The sequence below is a fragment of the Monodelphis domestica genome, chromosome 2, assembly GCF_027887165.1.
Source record: "Monodelphis domestica isolate mMonDom1 chromosome 2, mMonDom1.pri, whole genome shotgun sequence".
NCBI classification, from domain to species: Eukaryota; Metazoa; Chordata; class Mammalia; order Didelphimorphia; family Didelphidae; genus Monodelphis; species Monodelphis domestica.
Genome location: NC_077228.1, coordinates 105,294,977 through 105,322,585, shown reverse-complemented (window position 1 = coordinate 105,322,585; position 27,609 = coordinate 105,294,977). Strand labels below are relative to the sequence as shown.

The window sequence follows — 27,609 nt, the reverse complement described above, 5'->3', positions numbered from 1 at the left end:
GACTCCAGAAGAGCTGAATGCAAATCCAGCCTCAAATACTTACTAGTTGTGTGACCTTGAACAAGTCACTTAATGTTTATCTGCATCAGTTTCTTCCTTTGTAAAATGGAGATAATAGTATCTATCTTCCAGAGTTGTTTGGATAAAATAAGTGCTATTTATAAAACTTTTACAAACCTTAAAGTACTATATAAATGTTAGCTATTATTACTATTACTGATGCTATTAAAATGTCTAAATATAACTTAAATTGCCTTTCTGCATCTTCTGCTTATTGCTCCCAATTCTGAATTCTGGAGCCGAGATGAACAAGTTTAATCCTTTCCCTCGCTACATGATAGCTCTTCAAATATTTGGAGACAAAGATCATGCGTGTCTTGAGTTTTCTCTTATGTAGACTAAACATTTCCAGCTCATCAGGTACCAAAGGACTCGAAACTATCACAGTCCATGGTTGCATGGATTCAGCTATGCAAGGATACATTCCTTTGTCCTGAAACTCTCCAATTATAGCCAATGAAATTCCAGTTCTCAGAGGTCAGCCAGTTACCCCAGTTAGACAGGAGCTTAGTCCAGGTACAGAAATCCAGGCTTTTAAAGTAGTTTCACACACTGTATTCATGCCATGCACAGACCAAGGGCTGCAGTAGAACTGGTCTAGGCAACTGCAAAAAGAACTTGGTCCAGGTTGCCCTAGGAAAAAGGGCAATCTGATTGATTTAGAAAGGTTTTCTGGAGGAGTTGGCTTTCAGGAGGCTTTTGACTGAGAGGAAAAGAAGAGTTTACAGCTCAGAGTAAAAACAATCTGAGTTCAAATCCTGCCTCAGACACTTAACAGTTGTGTGGTCCTGGGTAAGTCATTTAACATCTCCATGCCTCATTTTCCTCATCTGTAAAAATGGGGAGTGAAATAGCATCCATCTCACAGAACTGTTGTGCCAATCAAATGAAATAATGTATGTAAAATGATTTGTAAACTTTAAGGCTCTGCATAAATGTTAGCCATCTTTATTGTGCAGGGAGGGACATTTTAAGAAGGCAGAAACAGGAAGACTGGATTAAGGGTCTTTGGACAAGTTTACTTGGACAAGAGCAGACAAGGCAAAGAAGAAGAAAAAAAAAAAGAGTGGTTTTCAATGGCCCTGTTTTGGTTTGTGTTTGGGGAGAAATCTGACAAAGAAGCAACAGAAACAATTTTTACTTATATAATTGAGTTTTTAAAAATGCTTTAGGTACATTGTTTCATTTGTTCTTCACAAGTACCATCTCAGGTAGGTAGTGAAAGTATCATTACTCCCATTTTATAGAGGAGAAAATTGAGATTTAGAGCTGAAATAATTTCCACCAAGAAAGAGAAAGGTCAGAATTTGAACCCAAACCTTTGGCTCTAGTTGGTGTAGTGGATAGAGTGTTGGGCCTGGGATCAGGAAGGCTCAAATTCTTGAGTTCAAATGCAGCCTCAGACACTTGCTGGGTAATTCTGGGCAAGTCACCTTTTTCCTGTTTACCTCAGTTTCCTCATCTGTAAAATGAACTGGAGAAGGAAATGGCAAGCCACTCCAGTATCCTTGCCAAGAAAATCCCATGAAGAGTTGAACATGACTAAACAACATAACAACGTCTGGCTCTGTATTCAGGTCTCTTTCCGCAGTACCACACAGCTTTCTCAGAAATGCTAGAATCATGCCACACAAGGAACTGTGTTTTTAACCTCACTTTTGCCTATTGAATCAAGATCTTTCCCATATGACAGCCCTTCAAATTCTTAGAAATAGCTATTATATGTCTCCTAACCCTTTTCTTCTCCAGGGTTAATCATATAGCAATAGTATGTATATTGTGCTTTAAGATTTGCACGTTGCTTTATACATATCATCTCATTTAATTCTCATAATTGCCTTATAAGTAGGTGCTATTAATGTTACCATTTTAATAAGAAAACTTTTTACTGAGGAAACTAAGGCACAGAAGGGACAAATGACTTTCCCAGGGTCACACAGCTGCTAAGAGTTTGAGGAAGGATTTGGACTCACTCTCCAAGTCCAATGAGCACTCATTGTACCAGCCAGTCTCATCATCAACCTTAATCATGTTGAGTTCTCCAGCCCATTTTTCTACAATTTAGTTTAGAATCCTCTCACTGTCCAGGTTATCCTGCTCTGGTCTCACTCCAATTTGTCAATGTCTTCCCTCAAGTGTGGTGCCCAGAATGGCATAATCCTCCATTTGTGGTCTGACCAAGCAGCACTGAATAGATCTTTCCCCTTCCTGAAATCCTGAGACTATTTTGTTACTGCAGTCCAGGATTACATTAGCTTTTAAAAGCTTACTTCAAGTTGTTTACTTACCTCGAGCTTGTGGTCTATTCAGACTCTCAGATCTTTTTCATATAAGGCTCCTCCCCATCATCCCTATTTTTGTGCTATTGGATTTTTTTTTTAACTTAAGGACATTTATCACTCTTCAATTTCATCTGATGAATCTGGCTCCTAGTTGTAGAGACTTTTGGGGATCTTAATTATTTCTTCTAATTGATTCTCTGATCAATCAATCAAACACTTATCTACTCTGTTCCAGGCTTTAAGCTAGGAGCCAGTCACTAAAAACAAAGAATGAAATAATCTTTACTCCCAAGGAACTTCTATCCCTCCCTCCCATCTTCTTACTAGATGATGAAGTAGGTAGAGTGTCGAATCTGGGTCAGGAAGATCTGACTTCAGACCTGCCTACAGTCACTTCTTAGCTGTGTGACCTTGGAAAAATCATTTAACCTCTCTCTGACTCAGTTTCCTCAACTGCCAAATGGGAACAATTCTAGTATTTATTCTCCAGGGTTGTTGTGAGGATCAGCTGAGATGATTTTTGGAAAGCCTATTACAAACCTTAAAGCATCCCATAGATATGGACTGCCATTTGATTTGCATGCCATTTATACCTATATTTATGCAGTTGATGAAAATGTCAAATAGGAGTGAGCTGATCCAGAGACCTTTGGCACACCATCAGAGACCTCTCTCCAGAGCAGCTCAGTTAAAGGAAAATTTTCCCAGTTGGTTTGCTGGAAGAGTAAGAAGCTCTTCCTAGGGGCTTTTCAGAATAAGAAAGTCAGGTACCCCACTTTCCTCAGCTTGCTTAGGTCTTCTCTACCCAAGTCTCAGTCTATCATCTACCTTCTCTTCCTTAAAATCTACATAGGGGAAGTTGGTTGGCTCAGTGGATTGAGAGCCAGGCCTAGAGATGGGAGGTCCTAGGTTCAAATCTGGCCTCAGACACTGCCTGGCTGTGTAACCCTGGATAAGTCACTTAACCCCCATTGCCTAGCCTTCACCCCTCTTCTGCCTTGGAACCAATACACAGTATTGGTTCCTAGACTGAAGGTAAAGGGTTGTTGTTTTTTTTTAAGCCAATATAAAACACTTGATTGATTTGAATATCCCTCCTCCAGGCAGCCTTCCCAACTGAATTAAAAACACTCTTATCTATTCGCACTCTTGGCTTTCTCTAAACATTTCAGTGAGCCTTGTTAATTAGAGCTCCATTACTCTTTTGTTTTGGTTTAGAAGCCATAGGATCATAAGTTTAAAGACAGAAGGGATTGTAGATGTCATAAAGTCCAATCCCTTCATTTCACAGGTGAGTAAAGAGATCTCAGAGAGGTGATTGGATTTGCCAAAGGCCACATAGCAAGTAAGTGGCAGACCTGGGATTCAGATTCAAGCCATCTGATCCCACAACCAACGCCCTTTCCTTTTTCCTACTGATCTGTGGGAGAGACTTTCCTCTCTTGTGTGGGCCAACACTGACATTCTGATTACCTGTGCAAGGCAGGAAGCCTTCAGAAGGTAGAGACAGCATTTGTGCAGTGGAAAAGACTAGAAAAGGTGATGGAGCCTGGAGACCTGTGACACTCACTACCTGTGTGACCACACACTGGCCACTGAGGTGGATAGGATGCCAGACCTGGTGTCTGGAAGACCATATGTTCTAGGCAGCTAGGTGGCGCAGTGGATAGAACATCAGCACTCTTGACTTGAAGTCAGGAAGATTCTTCTTCCTGAGTTCAAATCTGTGTGAGATCAATGTGTGTGTGATACTAGCTGTGTGATTCTCTATATCATTTAACCCTCTTTGCCTTGATTTCCTCATCTGTAAATGAAGGAAATGGCAAACTACTCCAGTATCTTTGCCAAGAACACAGGCAACGTCGACAAGGGCTCTTCCAATTCCAAATTCCCAAGTTAAAGAATATCTCTTCTCCCAGTTCCCTCCTCCTGTTGTTGATGCCATTGTCTAGGAATTCATAACCTTTCCTTGACTCTGGATACTCAGATTTCCCCAATTTAATCTCCATTCAGACTATCCCTAACCCCCTCAAAAATTGTCTTTCCTTAGGGTCCTGAAATGATCTGATGACCTACTAAAGGATATTAAGGAGTTAATGACTAAATAATGTCTTAATCTGTTACCTCACTCAAGAGGATAAAGGAAGTTCTTATCCCCAAAAGAATGAATCTCTAATAGTAGAATTTCAAAAACCATACAATCATAGAATTTAGAGGTGGAAGCAACAAATCATCCAATCTAATCCTTTTACTTTTCAGGGGACAGAACTGAGTCCCAGAGATAATAACTCACATTAATATAATAATTCTCATTTATATAGGGCTTTCAGGGTTACAAAGTCTTTTCAGTAAAGCAACTCTGGGAGGTTGCTAATGAGAGTATTATCAACTCCATTTTATAAACGAGGAAACTAAGGTTCATAGAGGTTGAGTGACTGGACCAAGGTCACACAGTTAATAAATGGCAGAATCAGGATTCAAACCCAGGTCTTCTGATCTCAAACTATAGTTCTTTTCACTATAATATATTAACATTTCTATGGTAAGAAATAGAGATTTAGGTAGAGGAAACAACTTTCTGAAGTCTCTTGAGCAACTAGTATTTCCCCAACTTACATACAAGGCTGGCCCTAAAGGAGGGGACACATCTCTTTTCAGAGAAATGAATCAGTTCCCTGGAATAGGCAAAGATGTAATAGTGAAGCATCTTTTTGGTGCAGTGAACTGAGACTAAGGCCTGGGAGGATCACAACTGCAGGAGCAGCTCTCAGCTTAAACAACTCCCCTTCCTCCCTATTGGCAGATGTTTCCACTGCCTCCCAAATCTCCCCAGGACACAAATACCATTTTGGTGATCAAGAGAGCTGGCTATTTGTAATTGTGATTTATGCTTTCCCACATTTTCAGGTGGAACAAACATACCTGTATAGATATTTCTCTTGTGGCAGAATGCTGCTTTCTTCTGGTTTTCAGAGACAGCTAGTAGGCGAGAGATGGACTCAGACTCAGGGGGATCTGACCTCAGACATTTACTAGCTGTGTGACCTTGGGCAAATCACCTTGTCCCTGTTTGCCTCAGTTTCTGCATCTGTAAAATGGAGATAATGATAACACCTATCTCACAGAGTTGTTGTGGGGATCAAATAAGATAATATATATACAGTTCTTTTCAAATTTTAAAGCACCTTATATAAGTTATTATTATTATTATTACTCTCTGAGCCATGGCTGTCTTTTGATCTGCAATATAGCTTCTGAGAGAAGTCATATATAAATAAAATCATCTGGAAGGGACCACAAGAAGTCATTTTCGCCATCCTTTTGCTCCCTGGTGAGACTCTGAACTTCTAGAGAAACAAACTTTCTTAGTTATGTGTGATGGTTTCTCATGCCCTTCAGAATTGGGAAATGCCTCCAAAAGTCTTACCTGTACCTTCCTCTTTCCGTTTCAGGCCACACTTTCTTTTGCTTCCCTCTTCTTGTCAGGTAAAACCTTTGAAGAGGTTTTCAAATAGAGACATTTTCCAGGGGAATCAGAGAGAGGCCAGCAGCTCTGTATAACCTCCTTGGGAGATGGACTTGCATCCCTGTGTGAGGTTAGCCTTTCCAAGTAGTATGATGGGGGGATTCCCAGGCTCAGAGGTATCCCCGAGATTCCCCATCACCCACAATGCTTGACCTTGAGCTCTTGACCTTCCCAGTCCTGATCTCAGTCAATGGAATGATGAAGAGGACATTTAAGGCTGTCCTGGGTGATATTCCTTTAGAATAGCCACATCCACAGACACATTCGCATATATATATATACACACTTGAGAAATCTAAGCTTATTCATATATATGTAAACTTTGAATAAATACAGATATGCTCTTCCAAAACATGCACAAACAGACACACACACGTATATCCTCACACTTATTCAGAAATCCTTGAGTCAGCTTTTTCCTCCCCTTCTAAGGCTCAGTAACTAGTGAGCTGCTGCTGTTCCTAGCAAGAGTGACTCCAGCCCAGCAGAAAGAGAGATCTAGGGGAGGGCCCATGGACTGCAGCACTGCAGTGGCCAAGCTTCTACCCAGTACATGGGGATAGAAGAAGGAAGAGGGGAAGAGAAAGGGGAGACTTCATCTTCAAGAATGCTTTGGCTCAGGGACTTTCCTGACCTTTCAGATGCTGGTGAGGAAGAGACCCTTCTAAAGATGGGCCTGGGAATAGGGGATCTCCTGAGCCACAGTGTTCTTCTGGAAAGGAGGGAGGAGGTGCATCTAGAATCAACTGCCAAACTCAGAGCATGAGTCTGAGTATACAGCAGAGGAGGAGAGGACTGAACTGCAGCAGAGAGGGGGGAATAAGAGAAAGACACAAGGAAGCAAGAGAAAGGAAAGTCACTGAAAAATAATGAGCCATAAGCCAGACAGAGACAGAAAGATGAGGTTGAAAGAATGAAGTGGAGCAATAGAAAGAAAGAAAAGAAGAAAGAAGACAAAAAGAGAGAGAGAGGAGAAAATGAGGGAATACAGAGGAAAGGGAGGGAGAGAGATGCCAAGAATGGGAGAGACAGAGAAAGAGAAATTAACATCATTGAATAAATGGGAATCTGAGATGAAGGATAGCCAAACCCAGGTAGAGATCTTGAGCTGCTTTCCAGAATTTAACTCTATATTCTTTAATATAGAATATAATTTATATAAGAATAAAAAGAAGCCTAAAATGCCATGAAGAGTGAGTAGGACAGGGAACCTGGATAAGTCTTGGAGCTCATGTGGAGGTGGGGAGGGTGGTGGGAGATGTGATGTTGGATGACTAAGCAGGACCCAGATTAAGGGACTTCAGGGAGGCAGGAAAAAGAAAACTGACCTGGAGGTAGAAAAGAACCCCACTTATGGGCTGAAGCTGACCTTGTTGTGATTAAAAAAAAAAAGACTTTGGGAGGCTTTTTCCTCTGTAGTGCCTTGACAGCCAGAAACCAGCCCAATTGTCTGGACACATGGTTTCAAGGGCACTGGGGTGGGGGGAGTTATCAGGATTGTGTTCCCTATTCTGATATTGACATAAACCTAACTGGGATCATTTCAAGCAGTTATTCAACTTTTATTTTATATTTCTCTGAGAAATGATGATTAAGTACCTTGGAAAATATGGGAAAAAGCAAACCTTCTCATAAAATCACAAGATCAGAATTTAAGAGCTGCAGGGGAGCTTTAGAGACTACTAAATTCAATGTTCTCATTTTAAGGAATTAAGAAATTACATGACTTGGTCAAGGTCACTCTCAAATGTTCAGGCTGGGAATCAGAGGTCTCAGCCTTGGTAGACATTTTCCCAGGATGACCTAATCCTATCCACTGTTTATAGGAAGTTAACTCTTTAAACTTTTGTCTGAGTATATGATGGATAATTACCCATCCATTTTTGCAGTTGAGAAAACCAAAGTCTGAGAAATATCTGAAGATAAGGTAGTACAGATAGTATTGTCCTTACCTTATAGGAAAAGGGTCAATGAGATTAAATAATTTGCTCAAGGTCATAGAGCTAGTGAGCAGCAGATTCAGGATTTTCTGCTGTTTTCCTGCTTGGATGACAATTTCCTCTTTTGTCTTCCCCAAGAAGTCATTAGGGTTTCCTCTGTGCCTTGGACCATTTTGGGGTAATGGTCAAGTTTTACATAAATTCCCTGATCTTTTTCTGGTAACTAAGATACAATGGAACTTGGAATCAGGTCACTTAGCTTTAAATCTGGGCTCTTACTCATACTAGTAATTATGTATAGGCTGTTTAAATGGGCACAACAGTGGGAAAGCCACTAGAGCTGGGTTCAGGAGACCTGTGTTTATGGCTTCCTAGCTTTAGAGCCAGAAGGGTTCCTAGAAGCCATCTAATCTAGTCCTGTCATTTTGCACATGAGGAACCAGAGGAAGTAAATTATTTGCCCAAGATCACACAGGTAGCAAGTGTCTAAGGAGAAAGGATTCCAACCTAGGTCCTCTGGCTTCAAATCTCATGCTCTTCTCATAGCATTTTCCTGCCCTCTCTAGTTGTGTGATCTTGGAATTTAATTCCTCCACAAAATGGGGGCAATAATACCTGCACTACCTACTTCACAGGGTTGTGGTAAGGAAAATGCTCCATAAACCTTAGAGTTATAGAAATATGAGCTGTTAGTAGGAGTAACTTATAGTCTGATCTCTTCTTCATTTTAGTTTCTTTTTTCTAGAGAGCTTAGTCTCTTCCATTCCTATTTCTATCTGTCTGTCTGTCTTTCTTTCTCTGACTCTCTCTATGTGTTTCTGTCTCTGTTTCTCTCATTCCTTTTCTTTTCCTCTTCCCCATCTCATCTGAAAACCTTTCATATATCATGTAGTGAAACTACCCCCCCCCAGTAAAAATTCATTAATGCAGGGGAATTCACCCCCCCCCATTTGACCCATCTGCTGTTCCTCAAAGAAGTATGTCCAATCCTTAAGCGAGAGATGAACATAAAACAAGTCTCTGGCAGGGGAGTGGGGGGAGGAAGGGAGTGTCGCAGGATGGCACTGAAGCAGAACGATACCTCTGCAAAACTGAAGAAGGGAGGGGAGTTTGCTGTTCATTTGAGGTCCCAAAGTAGACTAGAGGTTTAGGACTTCCTCCCCCCAGCAGTTCAACCTAAGCTGTCTAGTTTAACCCCTTTCCCCCCATCAACTCACCTTCTCTGTCCCTTCCCACACTTCCCCCCTTGGCCCCCCTGGTCCCCAGCTGGCTCTTCATCAGGGCTGACAGGGGGGGAAGGAGGAGGGGCAGGGAGCTGGTTGGCCCAGCCCAGGGGATAGCCGAGAAGCGGGGCGTCGCATCTCGGTTTCCAGGGATTACCCTCAGAGGGGCAGGCGCGCTGTGTGCAGGAAGATGTGAGGAGCATCTCAATTGTCAAACAGGGGAAACGGGATCAGGTTTTTACTACTGCAGAGAGGAGAGAGAGAAGAGAGAGAGAGAGAGAGAGAGAGAGAGAGAGAGAGAGAGAGAGAGAGAGAGAGAGAGAGAGAGAGAGAGAGAGAGAGAGAGAGAGAGAGAGAGAGAGAGAGAGAGAGAGAGAGAGAGAATATCACACACAAAAAGGAAAAAAAACAGGGACATCTAAGAAAGCATCCGCTCGGGACCTGAGGGACCAGGGTGGAGAGGCGCAGTGCCTCCGGAACCTCGGACAGCAGCCATCCCCTTCTCCCGTCATCTGGCACTGTGGTGCTCTTCTGGTAAGAAAGAGGGATCCCCCGGCATCAGGCTCATGAGGAGATAGGGCGGGAACACAGAAGGGGACTCCCTGCCCAGAGCTAAATCATGCCGCTCCCCCCTCCCCGCCCCCCATCTTTCCTTTGACACGCGGTAGATAGTAGATGAGCCCAGGGAGTGGGGCGCAGAGGGTTAAGTAAACTCCATCCATATTCAGGGCATTTCCAGTCAGAAACAAAGTGCAGGACAGAGCCAGTTTTACAGCAGTCCATGCCCTTCTCCACCCCCCACCTCCAACCCCAGAAACAAAAATCTACTTACCTGGGAATTGCCTAGATAATCCCAGTGAAAGAAGCATGAATTAGCCTGATAGTTCCTTTCTCTTGTGGCTAGCCCTGGAAACTCGTGTGTGTGTGTGTGTGTGTGTGTGTGTGTGTGTGTGTGTGTGTGTGTGTGTGTGTGTGTGTGTGTGTCGGGGTAGGGATTTGAAAGAAGAGTGGGATAGGAAGGTATATTAGGGCATTGCGCCAGGAGGTCCCCCTCACCCCACCCCCACTCCTGAGAAGAAGAAGGAGGGCGGGTAGTAAAGTAAGGAGGTGGGAGGGTGCATCAAGGGGCCAAGAGACCGGGTTCTGCCCCCCACAGGGGTCTCCTGGACACCGCCTATTCTAAATGAGCTGGAAACCTGGCTGGACACTCCTGGGAGAAAGACTGGATGCCGAGAGGGAGATAGCTACGGGTCACACTACTTATCTAGAGTGTGTGTTCCTAGTACACTGATAGCCCGATTTGGGGCTGCCCGTCACCCCTCCTCTATTTCCTACCAGCGTTTGCCCAGGAGTCGGGCCACTGCGGCCGCCAGTTCCCCTCCTCCACAGGCACAGAACTTTCCCAGACTAGAGCTAGTGCGGCTGGCAGATTAAAGGCTGCAAGAGTTCCAGGTATCAGTGCCCACCCTACAAAAAGAATGAATGGGAGTTTAACTGAATATTGAAAGTCCTGGGTTTGGGGTGGTAAACGGGAGCTGGACTTGGACACTTGCCCATTATGCTGTGTGACCTTGGGTAAGACGTGTCATCTCTCTGAGCCTCAGCATGATGTGAAGCTCATTCCTACTCTACCATACTCAGAGGGTTTGGGGGGAAGGGAGTCGGCAGTGGAAATGGGCAATAAAATCTTAGGCTTGAAAGCACTGTGAGTTCTGAACCCCTGAGAAGCCCAGAGATTTGGTTGTAGATCAATCCAAACTCAGCTAGAGAGAACTCCTTTATGATGTCTCTGTCTGCCCAAGATGCCTCTATTTCCTTTTCCTGCTCATTTCCTCAGGATTAGGAGTTAGGAGACCTGATTTCTGTTCCTGGTTCTACTGTTTGCTCTTTGACCTTGGGCAAGCCCCTTTCTCAGTCTTCTTCCCTTCAACAGCAACTATTTATTAACTACCTGCTATGTATAGGTGAAGGTAAGATGAGGGGGTTGTGCTACTTGATCTCTAAAGCTCCTTCTAATACTAATGCTCTAGGGTTTTTAAGTCTCTGGGTACTATTGCTGCCATTTTGAATAAAAGAAATTGAAGTATTGGTGGGATAGGGACTAGAGAGAAAAGGTAGATTTGCTATGATCCCCTAGGAAGGTGCCCTAAAACTTGCTGGTCTATAGGGCTACTCCCATACTTCTGGCTTAAAAATGACAGTGACCCACAGCCCTTAAGGAGAGGCATGATGGGGGATCCAATTAGGAAGCCAATTGTCCTGGGTGGTTCCTATAGTTCCTTGACCCTGCTCCAGCTCCTTTCTGTCTTTCTTCTCTGTCTCTTAGTTTTTCCTTCTGTACTACAGGGAGGATGACTTTATTTAGTTTATTCTACCATCTGGGTCATTGAAGGGTAAGGGCTCTCCCCAACAGAATTCTTGACAGCTGGTTGTACAGAGAAACTCATTGTGACTTTCAGCTCTTTCTCGCTGTCTTCCTTATGGCATAGGTCTAGAGCATGAACTCTCTTAAAGTTCAAATATTCATAAAAAGTGGTTCCAAGTGAATGTTCATGTTTTCCCCATCAGTGACCTTCATCAGAGCCCAAACTTTCTCAGGAGTTAGGGCAAAGGAAGAGGAAGGATCGGCTCTATCCTTGTCCTGCTTGAAAACTTCCTCTCTTTCCTGATTTCATGGATCTATAGAAATCTTATTCCTCTGCAAGCTCTGCTCAATGGTTATACATCAAAGAACTTTGCCCAGGATAGAAACTGGAACCAGAGGCACATAGCAATTTTCTTGCCCCTTTCTTTTATGCACTTATACAATGAGTGTTAAAACTATCTGTATTTGTATCTAATCCTCCTACTATAGGTTCCTCATATGAGAGAAAGAAGGGAATAAGCATTACTCTTTTGTAGGCACAGTGCTAAGTGCTTTAAAAATAGAATATCATTTATCTTCATAACAACCCTTGGAGGTAGGTACTGTTATGCTCATTTTACAGTTGAGGAAACTGAGGCAGACTAAGGTTAGGTAACTTCCTCAAGATCACATAGCTAGTAAGTGTCTACAGTAGGACTTGAACTCAGGTCTTCCTGACTCTAGCTAGGTCCAGTGCTTTTGATCTATTGTGCCACCTAGCTGCATCTAGGGTAGGCACCATGTCTTTTCTAAACTTTGTATTAGCCTAGCAACTATGGATGGTGCTCTATTTGAAGTTGACATTTAAGAAATATTTCTTGAATAAATTAATGAATCTGTTACAACTTTGATGTTGGGTTAACCAGGCAACTGGGTTTTGCCCTGATAGTGCAGGAGGTAGTACCATCACTTCTCCCTCAATAAAGGTGATTAAACAAAGGGAGGATGACCATTTGTCTGAAATGTTGTAGAGGGGATTCTTTTATAGATATAAGTGAGACTAGGTGACTACTGTCAATCTCTGCTGACTCTGACATCCTGTGACTCATGCAACAGAAAAAACATTAGACTTCAAGTAAGAAGATCTGTGTTTGAATTCAGCCTCTACTCCTTACTAACAATGTGACCTTGGGCAAGTAGTTTTACCTTTAGACTTCAGTTTCCTTATATGAAAAATGAAAGAGGAAAATGGATGACCTCTAAGGCTTTATTGAGTTCTTTAAGAAAAAAATTTAAGCCTTACCTTCTGTCTTAGAATTGATACTAAATTTCAGTTCCAAGGCAGAAGAACTTACTAGGCAATGGGGGTTAGGAGACTTGCCTGGGGCCACACAGCTAAGACATGTCTGAATCTAGATTTGAACACAGGATTTTCTGTCTCCAGACCTGGTTCTCTACCCACTGAGCCACCTACCTCCTCCTTTTTTTAGTTCTAATCTCTAATCCTCTGATTCTGAGTTGGAGTTTAGAAGCTAAAATGATTCCTTATAATTATGAGAAATAGTAAAGGGAAGAGAAGGATGCTATAGTAGTAAGAACACTGTCCTAAGAGTTGGGAGACCTGGGTCCCAGTTTATCTACTATTTCTTTGAGTGATCTTTGGCAAGCTCCTTCTCTTCCCTGGGCCTCAGTTTCCTCACCTGTAAAATGAGGAGGTTGGATTATATGATTTCCAAGTTCCCTTCCAATTCTGACATTCTATGATTTTAAGGGGGATAGGGAGAGAAGTAATAGGGTTTGAAATTCAAAGTGAGGCTAAACCACCTTCTTTCCTTTTCCTTCTACCATGGAGTAAGGGACTCACAAGAGAGTTGCTGCCCTGAGATTGAAAATGAAGTTTTGGGATTCCAGAGAGGCATAATCCAAGGTCACATATCAAGGTGAAGGGTAGAAGTGTAAATGGGACCCCAAACCCTTTGTCCTCAGCTGCCCCCAGCAGATCATCCTAGCAGGCAACACTCCCAGCTCTCTCTCTAACAACAGTGCTTGGTTGTCAAGGTCTAGAGAAAATCTGATATAGTGGAAAGTATCCTGAGAATGAGGCTTCCAGCCAACCAGCTGGCTTTCACTACCCAGCTGTGACCTTGGATAGTCAATTCTTTCTGAATCTCAGTCTCTACATCTTTAAAATGAGAAGATTAGACTACATCTTCCCCAGGTCCCAACTATTTTGGGGGGAAAATGCCAGCTGATATTTCAACAAAATTTGAGGGTTCAACCTGGACAGCCTCTTCAGGGCACCTCTAGGTAATGCTGGAGAGTCTAGGCTGGCACAGAGAATGGACAATGGCAGGTCTTTGCCAAACAAGTATCCTCTAGAGACCAGAGCTCAACTTGGTTCAATCTTAGCCACACAGAGCAAGAAAACGTCACTCCATTTAACATCTTTAAAGCTCAGTGGAGGGGTAGCTAGGTAGCTCAGTGGCTTGGAGAAGGGAAGTCCTAGACTCAACTCTGACCTCAGACACTTCCTGGGCAAGTCACTTAACCTCAGTTGCCTAGCCAGGACTGCTCTTTCTTGAAACCTATATTTAGTATCTGTCCTAACATAGAAGATGAGGGTTTTAAAAAGCTCAATGTAGACTGTGCAATTAGTCATAAAGTCATAGGATTTAGGCAAGAAGAGACTTAGAGATCAATCTAATCCAACTTTCACTCTCTACAGAAAAGGAAACTTTTTTTTAACAAAACTTAATTTTATAGATGAAGAATCTGAGGTTCAGAGAGGTGGCAGGACTCTCCCAAGGTCCTAGAGCTTATTCCAAGCAGTTAATAAGCAATTATTATTATTCTTTTTATGTTGAATTGTAAAATTTTATTTAATTAGTTAATTTAGAATATTTTTCCATGGTTACATGATTCATGTTCTTTCCCTCCCTTCCCCCCTCCCCCATAGCCATCATGCAATTCCACTGGGTTTAACTTGTGTCATTGATCAAGATCTATTTCCATATTATTGATAACAAGCAATTATTAAGCACCTATTATGTGCTGGGCCCTGTACTAAGCTCTAGGGACATAAAGAGGCAAAAGACAGTCCCTGCCCTCAAGGAGCTTACAATCTAAGGAGGGAGACAACAAATAAACAAATATGTATAAACAAGCCACATCTTGGATAAATAGGAGATAATTAACAAAGGGAAAGCACTGGAGCTAAGGATTGGCCAAGACTTCCTGTAGAAGGTGGGATTCTAGCTGGGATTGGAAGGAGACCAGCAAAACCAGCAGGTGGAAATGAAGAGGTAGAGCATTCCAGGCATGAGACACAGTCAAAGAAAATTCTGGGAGCTGAGAGATGGAGTGTCTTAGTTCTATCTTGGGCAGAATAGCTAGGAGGCGCAAGTGTAAGAAGGCTGGGGGAGGTTGGTAGGTGATGGAGGATTTTGAATGTAAACAAAACCTCTGCAAGAGCCCAGGCTTTCTGGAACCTCCTTCAGCACTCTTTCAATGCTGCAATGGGGTCTTGCTTGAGTCACGCAATTGCAGGAGGCTCCCAGATTTAATGAGAAAAATCTGGAGGCACTTGACAAATAGTCTTAAAAACCAACCCAAAGCGAATAAGTCGAATTCAGAGGCTTTGCAGGATTCAGGCTCTCCATGCATGTTCTTTTATTCTCCCATTTTAACCAGGAGCCTTCCTGGGCTATTGGCTTGACAGCTTGGATGGTCCCTTGAGAGGAAGTAGACAATAGACAGGCACATTGGTTTCTGTTCCATTGGCATCAGGGAGTGAAGGAAAATCAATATTTGCCTAGTGTGAAAGGATGGGAAATAAATTTGAATTTGGGGCTTAGGGAAAGAACTGAGTGTGAAAAGGATGCAGGATGGCAGCGTGTGCCTTGTTTGACTTCTAAAGGAGACTTACTCACTGCTGCATTAAGTAACCCTTTGTATCTCAGAGAGCACCAACACCAATTTTGCCTGCTATTCTCCCTACGGCCTCAAATCCCCAATAAATTTCCATGTATTGTTTGAGGCTGACATCTCTCTGGCTTCCATCTCCGGGGAGAGATGGGACTTTAGATGCATTTGTAAAATCCTAGGAGCAGATGGCCCATTGAGAGAGGCAGCATGGGACAGAGGGTATGAGCTCGAAGAAAAGGCTGCTTCCTTATCTGGGCCCCATAGTGGAGGGAGAGATGTGGAAAGAGGCCTTAGAGGGCCAGGAGCATTTGTGAATAATTCTCACTGCCTTTGTTTACTTATCTGTTCATTTTTCTTCTGTGCCTCTTGCCTCCTCGGTTGTTCCCTGAATCGAAGAGTATGGGAGGAGGGACTGGGAGCCCTTCTTCGGATGAATCAAAATCTTGAACCCATGGCTGCAACCTTGATTTGGCAGCTGCTGCCTTGCCAGGTTTTATGTGCAATGCATCTGTTCTTAGAATGGAGCTTTATCAGGTTAGTGAGTGGTTACTTGGGGAGCCTGGACTAAAGGTTCTTCACTTTCTTTGTGTCCTAGACTCCTGTAGCAGTCTAGTGAAGCCTATGAATTCCTTCTCCAAATGGTGTTTTTCAGTGCATAAAATAATACATGGCAGATTACAAATGCAAGTAGTGATATGGAAATACAGTTATCAAGATATTTTCAAAAAGCAAGTTCACCGACCTCAGGTGGAGAACCTCTGACTCTAAAGGAAGGTAGAGATGCCCTGCTAGAAGAAAAATGAGATTATGTTGCAGCTGGAAGGGTTTAGGATGTAATGCAAAGAAAACCAAATGTCTACTTTCAGAAGCGGTAATGTTTAGCACCTGGAGTAGCCATCCTTCTAGGCGAGAGAACACATGGTTCTTTAGCACTCTGGATTCATTAATATCCTCTCAGTAAACCATGTTAGTATCCAGTCCTGGAAGGATGAGCAGAGATAACTTCCCAAAGATCACCCTTGCAACCAACAACAGGATTCAGATTTGATCCCAAGGTTAACAGTATAGGCCATCTCTCTGCTGCTGGCTCGGGAGGCCAATGAGAGTGACCTGTCCAGACCCTCTCTTTGGCAGGCTGAGGAAGACTCAGTCAAGTGGGGATCATCTGACAGGAGGGGAGAGAAGGACAGGCCCTTCCAGCTGGCTTCTGACCAACCAACCCTCCCGGCCAGAGAGAGAGACTGCCACTACCGGCCCAAATGACTCTGGCAGGAAAGTCTCTCTCCAAAGCCGTAGGTCACAGCAGGGCCAGGCTGATCTCCATTGGCGTGGTAGCTTGGTCCATCTTTCTTTCCAATTTCTTGGCACAGGTTTTCTACTTAAGGGCAGCAATCTGGTTCAGGACAGATTGCAAACTGTCCACCTCTTCTCCACTCCCTCCAACCCCCCCAACCACACTGCTGCAGGGCTTGGGTTATGTTCCTGCTCCCACACTTGATCTTAAGCAAAACCTATAAGCTCTTTTGGCTTCCAAAGAACATGGCCCATGGAAGCAAATAGACTCCTCCCTCGCATGTTAGCTTTAGAAAGGCTGGGTCTCTTAGCGATTATTCTTCCAGGCCCTCTTACCCTTTTTTTTGTGTCATAGACCTTTTTTGGAAGGTCTGATGAAGCAAATGGATTCCTTCTGGGGATGTTTGTCAATGTATGAAATAAAATACATAAAAATGCAAAGGAAATAGAAGGTAGTGAAATAGTCATCAAAATATATATTTTTGAAAACCAAGTTCATGGTCCCAGGTTAAAGACCAACAATTGAGGGGGCAGCTAGGTAGCTCAGTGGATTGAGAACCAGATCTAGAGAAGGGAGATTCTGGGTTCAAATCTGCCCTTAGACACTTTCCAACTGTGTGACCCTAGGCAAGTCACTTGACCCCCATTGCCTAGCCTTTACCACTCTTCTGTATTGAAGGTATGGAAGGTAAGGGTTTAAAAAAACCTCAGTGATCTAGCCCAAACTCAACCATTTATAGGTAAGGAAACTCAGACTCAGAGAGGGAAGGAATTTATCCAGGATCACACCAGGCACTAGTGAGTAAGCAAGGACTCAGGCCCAGGATGCCTATCTATCAGCTCAGTCATTATTCTACTTTGCCAGCAAATATCAAGTATCTGGGATGATTGAGCCTCACATATAATAGATGCTCAGTGAATAGGGATTTGTTAGTCCTGGCTCTGACTGGCTGTGAAGCCTTGGGCAAATGATTTCATTGACATGGTTTCCTAACCTATAAAAAGAAGGCATTGGATCAGTTCTGGGGTTTGTAAATTGGGATTTATGAATTTTTTGAGTATTTTCATAACTATTTTAATATAATTGGCTTCCTTTGTCCTCCTATGTAATTTATGTTATGCATTTTAAAATGTTATTTTGAGAAGGGATTCACAAACTTTAGACTGTCAAAGACAACTGTAACACAAAAAAAGGTTAAGATCTCATGGATTCTATGATCTCTACAATCCCTTCTAGCTTTAACTCCTTTGGTCCTAGGAAATACTAGGATGCTATTTGAAAGAGAGAGAAAGTGAAAGAGAGAGACAGAGACAGAGACAGAGAGAGACAGAGAGACAGAGAGAGACAGAGACAGAGACACTAGATCTGAGAAAGCTTAATTGGAATTTACATGCAGAGGGTACCTAGGCTCTAGGCCCCAGGTTCAATCACTAACTACTCATATGACTTTGGTCATTGTCTACCCTTCCACTGATGTTTATTAGCTATGTAACTTTAGATGAGTCACTTAATTTCCCTGGGTTTCAGTTTCTTCATCTATAAAATGAGGAGATTGTACTAGATGGCTTCTGAAATTTTCATGTGGTTTTAGATCTATGGTCCTCTCTTTATATCAGGACCTCAGCTGTAATCATCTAAAAAATGGGAAGAAAGAAACCTGCCTTACTGGAGCGGGTCTGAGAATCAAATGAGGTAGGGATAGCTTTGAAAAGGAAAAGGCATTCTTTGCTTCACATCAGTCTCTGTCTCTGAATACTTTATAATAAATTAAAAGCCTGTAATTTTGTTGTGTTTCTCTCATGATATTCACATGAAATAGGTGGTACCAGTATTATTATCCCATTTTTACATATGATAGACTAAAGCTCAAAGAGGCAAAACAATCAGCCCTAAATCATACCATCAGTAAATCTCAGAGCTCAATTTTGAACCTGATTCTTCTGCCTCCAAGATCAGTGCTTTTTCTATCATAGTAAACTGCTTTTTCTATAATGCCCATTGAGGTATTATATAAGGCCCATTTTCCTGGTACTAGTTTGGAGATTCAAGGCAAATTTCATTTTCTGGCAAATGAAAACTTAATTGCGATTCATATCTTGATTTTGCCACTAACTCCCTTTATGGCTTTGAGTTAGACTCTGGCCTTCACTTTGTCCTTAGTCCTCAGAAAAATCTTTATAAAGATCATTTGAGGGGGAAGCTAGGTGGTTCAGTGGACTGAGAGCAAAGCATAGAGACAAGAAGTCCTAAATTCAAATCTGACTTCAAACACTTTCCAGTTGTGTGACCCTGGGCAAGTCACTTAATCTCCATTACCTGGCCTTACTATTTTTCTGCCTTGAAACCAACACACAGTATTGATTATAAGACAGAAGGTAAGGGTTTAAAATAATAAATAAAGATCATTTGATGGTTTGACCATTTTATGGTCCTGGTCTTCTTGCTGTTTCCCCCATATGATATTCCATCTTTTGTCAATATGCCTTTTTCGTTGGCTCTCCTCTAGTGCTTAGGATGTAATCCTTCCTTGTCTCTTCCTCTTAGACTAGTATCTATTTTCCTTCAAAGCTAAACTCAAGCCCTGTCTTCTATACGCATCCTTCCTTGATTCCTACAGCTGCCATGGCCTCTCTCCAAATTATTTTGTATTAATTTCATATATATTTTGCATAGTCTTTTATGTGTACATATTGTCACTCCCAATAGAATAAAGTTCCCTGAAGCATTTACTGTTGTATGATTGTCTCTGTATCCTCTAAACCTGCCACATAGTGGATGCTAAAAAATGTTTGTTAAATGATCAGGATTGAGATAACTCTATTCCCCAGGGTAGGTTCTCAGCTATGGGCAGAAGGATTGACTCTGGGAGGAAAATGATCTTTAGAGTGAGTATGACTAAACACTTGGGAGATCCCAGGAGAAGGTTAGAGTGTCTCCTTTATTGGACAAAACAGGAGGCTGGAATTCTGGAGACCTGAGTTTGAGCTGAATTTGTAACTTTGACCTTGGGTCTTGTTCTCTAACTGGTCTATCTCCATTGAAGGAATTTGAAGGAAGAGAGTCCTACTTGTCCATGTTGGGAGGGGGTGAGGTTGCCCTAGCAATCATTTATTAAGGACTTCCTGTGTGTATGCCAAGCACTGTGCTAAGTAAGCAGAGAGAAATCAAATATAAGCAGAAAGAAATGCTATCCCTGCCCTCAAGGAGCTTACATTCTAATAGAGAAAGAGAACACATACATAGTCATAGAAACCCTCTTTCTTCTACTGTCTGCTGCCCTACCTGAAATGTTTTAGCAGGCATTCAGAGGGCATTTTCAACCTGTGAAATCAGAGTCCATAATTATACAAAGATATCTCCCTATTTTTCTACCCCCAATCCCTTTCCTTATCACCTCTCCCTTTTCTAGTCTTCAGGTCTGGTAGTTTATTGTAGAAGAAAGCTTTTTGGGTTTGGAGTGAGAGAACCTGGGTTCAAGTTCTGACTCTATTGCTTACTCTCTGTGTAACTTTGGCCAAGCCACTTAATCTCTTTAGGTCTCAGTTTTTTCTTCTATAAAATTAGGGGGTTGGATTTGGTCCCTTTCAACTCGAAATCTATGATAATAACAATAATAAAAATAATAACTCATGTATAGAGCTCTCTAAAGTTTGCAAAGTGTTTTCCATAGTTATCGCATGCAACCCTCACAACAACCTTGGAAGGGGTTATTATCCCCATTTAGCAGACGAGAAAGCTGAGGCTAAGAAAAATTAAATGACTTGCCCAGGTCTACAGAGCTAGCAGGTCTCTGAGATAGGATTTGAATTCAGTTCTTCTTCAGCACTCTATCCACTATGATACTTAGATGTTCTTCTTCCTCTTTCGATTATCTCTTAAATTTCTTGTTTTCTTCATCTATCCCCATTCCCTTCTTCTACTTTTCTATTCTCTTCTCCATGCCCCATTCTTCTTCCATTCTGCTCATTTTCTCTTCCTTGTCGTTCCCTTCTCTTTTACATTTTCATTCATTTTCTTCTTTTTTTTCTCTTCATATTCCTCTTGATGTCTCACTTACCTTGGTTAGAGCTTATTTAAAAAGGTGCTGGATAGGGGAAGCTATGTGGCTCAGTGGAGATGGGATCTCCTGGGTTCAAATCCAACCTCAGTTACTTCCTAGCTTTGTGACCCTGGGCAAGTCACTTAACCTCCATTAAGTAACCCTTATCACTCTTCTGCTTTGGAACCATTACATAGTATTGATTCTAAGCTGGAAAGGATTATTTTTAAGGGTGCTGAGTGGTTGATAAACAAACAAACAAAAAACCTCAGGTCAGGGGATGTGGGATGGCCAGGGGTTGTAATCACCTTCCTGGCTATGTTATCATCAGAGCCTACTCTGCCAACTGGCTGGGACTATTCCAGCTTCTTAACAGGAGCCAACAGCAGTGATTGCAATGCTGTAACTGCACAATCCTCAGAGCCAACAATCGGCAGGATGCAAGCTCACCTGGGGAAAGTGGAAGAAGGGAGAGGATAGAGGGAAGGGAGGATTATAGTAGCAGTCCCAGGGCTTAGTCTCAAGGCCAGTCTTTGGCTTTTTTGATCCACCAGCATTTCTTTTATCTAGAGATCTCAAAAGTCCCCTAAGTGCTGGTTTAACAGGAAGCTCAGAGAGGAGTTCACTTGGTGAAGACTATCCAGACATTATATTTTTGCATATCAACCTCTACATTTCCTTTCTCTACTCAAACTTCTTAAAGAGACTGTTGAGATGGGGCAGCTGGGTGGCTCAATGGATTGAGAGCCAGGCCTAGAGACAGGAAGTCTTATCTTCAAATATGGCCTCAGACACTTTCTAGCTGTGTGACCCTGGGCAAGTCACTTAACCCCCATTGTCTAGTCCTTACCACTCTTCTGCTTTAGAACCAATACACAGGATCGATTCTCAGAAGATAAGAGTTAAAAAAAGAGAGAGAGACATCTGGGTAGCACAGTGGATAGATCACCAGGCCTGGATTTAGGAGGATCTGGGTTCAAATCTGGATTTAGATACTTCTTAGCTGTATGACCCTAGGCAAATCATTTAACCTCAGTTGCCTGGCCCTCACCACTCTTGTGTTTCAAAATTGATAAGACAGAAGGTAAGAGTGGTTTTTTTTTTTAAATCAGAGTGTATTGGCTATTGGGCAGAACACTAGATTGGGATACTGGGGACCCGAGTTCTAACTGAATTTGTAACTTTGACCCTTGGGTCTTGTTCTATACGTAGTCTAGCTCCATTGAAGGAATGGAATTTCTTTTGAGAGAAGAGATTTCTATTTGCCCATTCTGGGTTGAGTGGGGAAAGGGAGTGGGTTTGCCCTAACATCATTCATTAAGGACTTACTCTGTGCCAGGCACTGTGCTAAGCAGTGACAATACAAATTCAAGCAGAAAGAAACACTCTCCTTACCCTCAAGGAGCTTACAATCTGATGGAGAAAGAGAACCCAGAAAAGGGAGTTGAAAGGGGGGCGAAGGGAGAAAGTACCTGTGGGGGCAACAGGGAAGAAAGCCTAGAGAGTCAGGAATGGAGAAAGCTTGGAGAGAATGAAGACAGGGCTGGCCCAGCAACAGAAACAGAGGAATGGAGCCTTGCTAGGTGCTCAGATAGGAAACCTAATGGCTCTCTCACTAATCTATTGTGTGATCTTGAGAAAGGCACACAAGCGATATAGAACTCAGTTTCCTCATCTGTAAAGGGAGATCATGATACTTGTCCTGTCTATTTGTTGGGTAAACTTTGCTGTTGTCTAGTCATATTAAACAGTTTATGACCCCTTTTGGGGTTTTCTCAGCAGAGATGGTGGAGTGGTTTGCCATTTCCTTCTCCAGCTCATTTTACAGACCAGGAAAGTGAGGCAAATGGGGCTAAGTGACTTGTCCAGGGCCACACAATTAGTAAGTGTCTGAGGGTATATTCGAACTCAGGACTTCAGACTCCAGGGTCAGCACTTTATCTACTGCACCACCTCGCTAGTCTAGGCAAGCTTACTAGCATCTGAAGCTTTCCCAAAGAGAAGTGAACTCCTTGGGAAAGTAGTGGATTCTCCCTCACTGGAGGCTGGATGACCACTTCTGGCCATCATAGTGGAGACTCTCATTCAGGCACATGTGGCCACTGAGGCCTCTTCCAACTCCACGATTCTAGGATTCTGAAGCTTCTCATGAATTTGTTGTGAAGATCCAAGAAGATAATATGTATGAAACACCACAACGTAACATGAGAGGCAGAGTGACAGGGGATACAATGTTAGAACTGGTTTGAATCCTGCTTTAGACACTTCCTCGAAAGTTGCTTAACCTTAGGTTGGGCTTTTGTTTGTAAAATGAGGAGGTTGGACTCAATGGCTTCTGAGGTCCCTTCTGAAGGCTACATTTATGATCCTTTTAGTTTGTAAAGAGTTGGGTTCAAATACACCTCTGACATTTTCTTTTTATTTAAAAAAATCTCTTACCTTCCACATTAGAATCATATTAAGTATTGGTTCCAAGACAGAAGAGCGGTGAGGGCTAGGCAATGGGGGTTAAGTGACTTACCCAGGGTCACAGAGCTAGGAAATGTTTGAGGTCAAATTTGAACCCAGGACCTCCTGTCTCTAGACCTGGCTCTCAATCCACTGGTGTCGGCAATTCATACAATCTTAGAAAGTTGCCTGGAACCCTGAGTGGCAAAGTGTCTTCACCAGTCACAGAAACAGCTCATGGCAGAAGCAGTTCTTGAACTCTTTTCTTTCTGACTCCAAGCCGGGCTCCCTGTCCGTCACGTTTAGCTGGCTTTCTAATTTGTTGGCATCACTATGAGAGTCCCTTCTGAACTTGGTGCTTTATGATTCTCTGACAAGTGAAATGAAGAGTCACCAGGATAACCAAGTTAAATGGTCTTTCTAAGCCTCTGTAGTACTTCAGTCACAGGGGCAGAGAGGTACCACAGTGGATAGAGCACCAGCCTTGGAGATGGGAAGACCTGGGGTCAAATCTGCCCTCAGACACTTATTAATTGTGTGACCCTGGGTGAGTCACTTAACCCCCATTGCCTAACCCTTGCTGCTCTTCTGTCTTAGAATTGATACTGAGACAGAAGGTAAAATTTAATTAAAAAAAAAAAAGAATGCTTCAGTCATCCTTAGCAGGAGTCCTAGCTCTAATCAAAGTTAAGAAATGGTTTGGAAAGCCAAGGAGTTATTGCTTTAGGTTGGGTTATCTTAACCAGATACAAGTGATGGGTGGCTTTGTTTGTTTGAAGGAGATTTGGGGGTGGGTATTTTTAAACCACTGGAGTAAGAGAATGGTTGTAATGGTGATGATGGCGATGATTGTGATGATGAGGATTTGTTGATGTTAGTGGTGATCATGAAGACAGTGCCAACTTTTTATTAGTCTAGCCCTCTGAGGTTCCCAAAGCAATTCATATATATATTTTTTAAACCCTTACCTTCTGTCCTAGAATCAATACGACGTATCTACTAAGGTTAGAAGAGCAGTAAGGGCTAGGCAATGGGGGTTAAGTGACTTGCCCAGGGTCACCCAGCTAAGAAGTGTTTCAGGCCAGATGTGAATCCCATCACCAAACCTGGCTCTCTCTCCACTGAGCCACCTGGATGCCCCATTCTGTTTCTTCTGATCTCTTTCCATGAAGACTGTGTGGAGTAGAAGCAGAAGGTTAAAGATCAATTCATAGTGTTATGGTTGCCCTTGGACAAAGGTTCTTTCACCTTTATGGTGCCGAGGACCCTTCCACCCAGTAACCTTCAGGCACCACAAAGCTCTAGGATTAGAAGAAACCTCCAGAGGTCATGTGGTCTAGTCCCCTGTGTGACAGAAGAGGCTATCTTTAATGAAAATTGAGAATTATTCTTGTGTATGGGGGCTAAGGAGCTTTTCAGTGGAATGTGATTATTCTTTTTATCTCCTTCCACCTTCAATTCTTTGAAGTGCTGTTATGTGGAAGAATGGCTAGATTTGTTCTAAATGGCACCTAGTAAGTGCTTCGTAAATGCTTGATTCATCGTGGATACCCATGGAGGCAACTGCAGACTTCACAAAAGTAAAAAATTCCTAACAATTAGAATTGCTCCAAATTATAATGGGCAGACTCAGGAGATCCCAGGGACCTCCTCACTAGTGGTCTTCAAATAAAAATGACTCGTAGCTATAGAAGGAATTCCTATTTGGGTATTGAATGGACAGAATGGCCTCTGAGTTTTCAAATTTCCAACTCAGCAATTCCATGATTCAGTGATCTAGTGAGAAAGAGATTAAGAGGGATGCTGGTGGAGCATCAACAGTTCACTAGGATTTAAGAGACTCTGATTGGCTGATAGGGATTTGGGGATTTTAAACCAACAAATGAGCTTAGTTCAGAATATCCATGTGGATGAATCATCCCTAATCTGTGGGTGCAGTTCAAAATCAATTACTGCTCTCTGTTTTTCAGAGTTAGACTGGGAGGCATAGGTACCCAGCCTAAAGAATATCTTGGAGGCCAAGAAAGGCCTGGAGAATAAAAAAAGATTCCATTCGCTAGGAAGTGGAGGCACTGTCAGTCCAGGACTGGGTAATTCTCTTTTACTTCTAATAGCCTTATCTTGGTGTATTTTCCCCTCAGATTGACATTCTCTTTTCCCTAGTCAAACAAACACCCTTGTTTAAGTCCAAGATGGCTTGAATGCGCTTGGGAAAGGAGGGAGTGATCACTGGATTTAAGTGCCAGGATACAGGAGCAGAGGAAGAAGGGAGAGGAAAGGTAATTAAGGATTGGGGTAACAGATCTCTAGATCCAATGGGACAAGTAGTCTCAGGGACCAGGAAAGTTCCTGGAACTCAGTCAAGAATTAGAGATCAGTGCAAGTTTAGAAAACAGAAAAGAAGAAAGTTTTGGGGCCAAGGGCAAGGTCTCTAAGATCATTTCCAAAGATCCTTAGGGTAATGGAGAAAATCATCTAGACTTAAGACACAGGGCTGGGTCTGCCTTGCCACTTTCCAAGCTGGTCTGCACCTAAATACTAATCATATTTTCTAAAAGGCTCCAAGGATGGCACATTTCACAGCATCCCCTGGGCAAGTCTAGCTGGATCTTCCATTTTAAGGCCATGGTTGAGAAGTTCATCCTTATATCTAACCCAATACCATCTTGGTGCAGTTTGAAACTCTCAGAGCAGAAAGTCCTCATTTTATTGCCTATTGCAGATGTTTCAGACTTTCAGGAATAGGGAGGATTTGACTCTTCTTGGTGTAGGAAGGAAATCATCTCTCCGTAAAGAAATACGATTCATCCATGGAACTAAGCCCTGGGAGGAGAGATGGGGTCTTCATTAAAGGGGCTTGATTTCAGGGAGTTGAATGGATCTATCTTAACTCTGGGCTCCTGATGGAGTCAGGAGGACCCTTGACTCTGCTGGAAACCAATGAGAAGAGAAGGGATGAAAGGAGAGCCTGAGGTGCTGGGAAGTCAAATGATCCAAGATGCAGCCGCAGCTTGTTTTCCATGACCTTGGCCTCCTTTAAGCAGAATGCCTCTTAGTGATTAATTCAGGCCTTTTGTTCTTTCCTGGGAAGGTATCCACTGAGGAAACACAGAGCTGGAGACATCAAAGCACTGAGAATTTATCTCCTGTCCCTAGGCAGCGTTTCTTTGCTGCTCTTTGGAGGCAGCCTGGGCAGGGAAGAGAGCGGGCTCCTTACTACCTGTGGCACCTGCTTCCCTTAGATGCAGAGCTGTCTGAGGGAGAGGAGGATGTGACCTCACCGGTGTCCAATTCTGGGCCCAAGGAGACTTCACCTAACCTCCCCACCTGTGCCCTGATGTTTGAGATTCTGGTTAACAGTGAATACATTCTCTCATCCTACTGTCAGAAATGACTGGCACTTGACTTTCCCTTATTGTCACTGGTGGTAACAGAGAGTGGTTGAGTGTGGCTTCCTCATCTGAAAATGGGAATATTTGTACCACAGGGTTGGTCTGTGGAAAGAACCTTAGAAGCCTCAAAGAGTTATGCAAATATGAGTGATTACTTTCGTTATTATTTCCCAGATGAGACTCTGTTTCCTCATCTGAAAGAGGAGATGGCTGGACTAGATTTAGGGTGTTAGCCTTTTGGGTGTGTGTGCCGTGGACTCTTTGGCAGTCTAGTGATGCCTATGGCCCCCCTCCTAGAATAATGTTTCTAAATGCATAAAATAAAATACCTAGGATTATAAGGGAAACCAACTATATTGGAATAAAGATGTCATTTTTTCTGAACCATCCAATTTCTTGAATGTCCTAAGGTCTGTCTGTCAATAGACACTTTGAGGGGATGTCAAATCCAGGTGACAAACCCCGGACTAGAGGATCTCTAAGGTTCCCTCTGGCTTTAATATTGTTTGATGCTTTAATTCTATGATCAGGCCCATTGATCAATGCCCTTGAGAGTGGCATTAGAGTGACTAAAAGCCAAACAGAGGTTTAAATGGTAGAGATCCTTTCTTGAGAGCATATGGGGGAGAAAGAGAAAGCAGAGAGATCTGATAGTTAGAGGGAAGGAAAGGAGAGGAGGAGGGAAGGAAGGAGGGAAAAAGGGGGGAGAAGGGAGGGAGGGAGGAAGAGAGGGAAGAGGGAAAAGGGATGGAGGCAAAGGGAGAGAGAATATGTATTTATATATATATATATAATTATAGGCAAAACTATATATGTGATAAATACAAATTAATTCTGCATGGCTTCAGGTCACTGAAGACCAACTTTAGTAATTTCACAATCTTGTACCCAGCAGGGTGGGATAGAGCTGAATGGGGAAAGAGGTTGAAATGAGATTGAGAATGAAGTCAATCTGGGGGACTCTGATGATCTTGCAAGTATTTTTGTCCCCAGCTCCCCCTTGATGCCCGAGTCACTCTCTATTTTTAAACCCTGTGGGCCGACTAAGCTGCCTGTCATGACATATATCTAGCATTCACCTTTTACATTATATCCTCAAGCTCCTGTGATTGCTGCATTCTCTCCCAGCAGCTTCCT

The 27,609-nt window shown here is 42.7% G+C and overlaps 1 protein-coding gene across 3 annotated transcripts in view; it reads left to right on the top strand.

Annotated features, from left to right (window-relative positions):
* SYT2 (synaptotagmin 2) overlaps nt 1–27,609 on the top strand; it is a 190,831-nt gene that overhangs the window by 99,296 nt on the left and 63,926 nt on the right. The window contains exon 1 of one of the 3 annotated variants that reach the window (XM_001364066.3): nt 8,951–9,565. The exons of the other annotated variants lie outside the window; for them this stretch is intronic. The gene's annotated coding sequence lies outside the window, so the exon portion shown is untranslated. Of the gene's footprint in view, nt 1–8,950; nt 9,566–27,609 lie in introns of those variants that run through there. 3 annotated transcript variants of the gene reach the window in all.